The following is a 4,038-nucleotide window of genomic DNA, read 5'->3' as shown; positions in this document are numbered from 1 at the left end:
ATTCTTTTTCAAGCCAGAGACGAGCTTTTGTTGGCACACGTCGAGATCGCAGCCAAAAACCTGGATGGGACTTCTAGAGAACGGCATTCCTTGGTGGCTCAGTCAAAATGTGAAAGGTCTGAGCTGCGGAAAAAAGACAAGTCTGGTCCATGGAAAACAAGGGTCGTGCAAAATATCGCTCTTCTTTCCGGGCAAGTTGTGTGGTTTTTTCAACACAATAGTTGGGTTTTATTTGGCGTCTGATGGAATGAAAAACCGAGCGGCCGTGTGTGGAACGCAAAGGACGTTTCAATCAGCGTCGCATCATCATCCATCTGTGCCCGCATTAGTCTGTGCTTGAATGACGAATCATTCAACTTATGGAGTCAGACCGCGTACGTGTTTGGTTGACTCTGATTATCAGCAGCTCATGATTGTTGGTAATGCAAGGGAAATGGCAGGAGTTGTTTCTCAGCAGAGAAATATTTCTTTTGTCAACGAAATGATGAATTTTCTTGTTTATGACATAATAATAATGCACATAGATGATGGGAGATTCCAGTTCCGTGGGGCAAGTTCGTTGTGAAACAATATGTATGAACTGCAATTGGTGGATGCAATTATACAAGCACTATAATGCCGTTCCTCGTGACAAGTTAAATATTATGAAAAACAATCAGACTTGACCTAATGATGATACAAAGTCCTTCATTTGACCCCTGGTGTGTCTGTACACTAGTATAACTGTATACGGTAAATTGCTCGTACGATTATTAAAATGTATGATTGATAGTACGAGCTCTCTAGTTGTTTTATGTCGTACTAACAGAGGGTGTAGCTTGTAGCTCAATTTACTTCACCCTTAAGCTAATCTGGGCACGATGTTATCACATGAAAGTCTCATATGGCGACTCAAAGTCCAATACAAAGGCATAATAAAGTGCTTGCAAAGGAGCTTATCTGCTTATGCAAACGTCTTGTGTTCCCTTGTGAGTAGGGAATGCTTTTGCGTTTCTTCAAAGGTAGCTACTGAACTCTGAACCTGCACAGGGTAAACCAAGCTCACATTTCAACGGCTTACTCATAGAATGTGAAATTGTTAATAGTAATATCGCCGCCCGAAATGATAAGATTAATGTCGAGATTCATGGACACTGGAGCACGAACAAGACGGTCTTCCCATGCATACGGAGCATGTGAGGATGCACCTTGGTTTTAAGACGGCACATAACTTGCATCCGTTCTTATGTTCCCAAGCATGGATGGATGCGCATGCAGTTACAACATGAAATGCTGGACATGTGGCGTTGTTTGGATTGCAAGTGTCAAGACATGAGATCGAGAAGGTCGCGCGAGTGGGGGGCGCCATTCAGCTGGATCCAATCGCATGTGGTGAGTGAGATATGGGAAGATTTTGATGGTCCATGTTTTGTTTCTAGCTTGCATGTGTGCATTCAGGCAGAAGAGAATTTCAGAGTGAAGCTGGAAGATTGGCGCATGTGTTTTTTACCAAAGGAAAATACGGAGGAACGTGTGTGGATCCAGCATTAGGGGTTGTTTTTTCGTGCAAAACATGTGAGATAATGGCGTGGCTTGAGATTCATGGCAGTGCTTCCTTCAACGTTTCTGACAGTAGCAGAGAAGCACACCTATAGTGATGGGTCTACGATGTACTAAGTGCACTCAAAGATCACCTAGCAGACCAACACAGATATCACGAACGTGACAGGATCCTACTAGCTCACGTTTCGCGCGACCGATCTTGCTGTCAGTACCGATGGATCATGTCACAGTGGATGCCGAATGCCTGTACATATCAAGGTTTCGTTAGGAAGATAGTGAGACAGTGATGAACTTCCGAGACAGATACGGTGCATGTGACAAGATCCTAGCTCACATTTTGCACAATCTTTCTGCTGATGATCGATGCATCATGACTGCGATAACCTCGGGTTTCAGGATGGACCATGCCGGCCGGCCGTCGAGTGTCGAATCACTGTCGTTAGGGCGCCGAGCAGGCGAGGCCACGGCGACGAGAATGGAGGGAACAGATTGATCATCATCGGGTTCAGCATACGTTAGGAATCAGGATCAACACGTATGGTTTCAGAATTCAGACACGGTGGCCATGCCATCCATGTGATAGAGACCCTGTATCTGTATGTACTGTACATGAATGTTGCTCACGTTCCACGTCTTGCTGTCTTTGGTTCATCTGCTGCCATACAGGGCTGGCCATAGACAGGGATCGATCGATCTCAGTGCCGGCCGGGCATGCATGCACGCATGCGAGTGTCCAGAAGCAAGCGGGCAAGCAAACCGCCCGGAAATGGAGTGTCGAGACAGCCGGCAGGCCAACGTGAGCACCGAGCACGACGGAGGCCCAGCCGGCCGGGGCCAGTCGATCGACAGCGAGAAATCAGTGCAATGACGAAGCCATCGATAGCACAGACGGGCATTGTGGGAACGAGGCGTCGCGGCTGCATTCCATTCCATGGCGCACGAGCTAAACGAGTGGGATACGCATTGCTCGAGGCATGGATCAAGCTCACGCGACGGCGTGGTCGATGCGCCTCCGTTCGATGGGTTTAAGCCGGCGGATGGCCGACGGCGGTGGCGGCGGCGCCCATGCGTGCCTACAGCCTACAGGCGCAGCAGCCCATTCCTTTGTCAGGCAGCTAGCTAGCGCCTGCGCACATCTGTGGCGAGGCAGTGTCGGCAAGGACGATAGGGCGTGCTTGCACTGGTAGGTGGGCCCACTGGGACTAGGAGTGAAGAACCGGAGGCGGATTAACTGATGAGCTCGGGTAAACAGTACTAATAAAATTTTAAATGCTTGCAAAGTTTCATCATATAATGACACTAGTAATAATGAAGTGCAAGTGACTGTAAAAATTTGAAATCATATTATTCGATGACCGTCTTATCTTTACCTAATAATAAAGAGGCTATCGCTTCCGTCGGAAAATCCACCGAGGTGATTTTTTAAAAAAATTCTTACTGTTTATGACATTAAACTCGTAGTATATATTAAATATTTTTTTAAATATTCATATCTTTTAAACCGTAACTCCAAATTTAACATATTATACATGGAATTTGATTAGAAAAATATGTAGAATTTAAATATGATATTATTTTATCTGTTAAACGTTTAATAAAAATACTATCTAGGGTGCAATCTTAATAAATAAGTCATCATTCGTCTTTCTTTCATATCGGTACTCATCAGGGTTGGGGATGAACACGTCAACAAAATCAGGATTAGAGATGAAACTGAAGGTCACTTGACTGATTCTTTGTACGTATTAAATCTACATGCAAGCCGTGTTAAAATAGAAGACCTGTGAAATTTTGAACTGCATTTTTTAGGATAAGACCATCTTTATTTGTATCGTAACTATAAATTCTTAAATTATAGATATTTTTTATAAATACGATTTCTGGTTGTCCGTCTTGAAAATTACACCTAAAGTTTGCATAAATTACCCACCAAGCCACCGGTAAGTAATAGAAAAGGTTTCACAAAGCAAAAAATCTTGGACTGGGCCGGCCCATGTAAAAACCTCCTATATTACGCTCTGCACGCTGGGAGAATATCAAGCACATCGTATGGGCCGGCCCAGGCACAGGCTCCTGCTTTTAGTTCTGTTTATTTATTTATTTTCAGTTCCGTTTTATTTTTTTATTTTAAAGAACTTAGAACTTCAAACAATCCTTAAAATTTTAATAAACTGAAAATTATAAATCAACATATTTAAAAAATTAAAATGTTTGTGCCTTCAAAAACTGCTCGGAGTTTTGTAAAAAATGCTCGCATATACAATAAAATATTTGCAATATTAGAAAAATGTTTGTACAATATGAAAAGTACATGATCTCAAATACAATTCCACGTATTAAAATTTATTAAAGGCATTTAACAAAATGCTTTCTAATTCAAATTATGTTAATGCATTTAAAAAATGACCTCAAATTTGAAAAATAGCTAATGCCTGTTTTGATAGTTTCTTTTTTTTATTTAAAATTTTCCGTTCCATTTTTGTTTATTTATAATTT

The sequence above is a fragment of the Hordeum vulgare genome, chromosome 2H, assembly GCF_904849725.1.
Source record: "Hordeum vulgare subsp. vulgare chromosome 2H, MorexV3_pseudomolecules_assembly, whole genome shotgun sequence".
NCBI lineage: Eukaryota > Viridiplantae > Streptophyta > Magnoliopsida > Poales > Poaceae > Hordeum > Hordeum vulgare.
Note: the sequence above shows the minus strand (reverse complement) of the source record.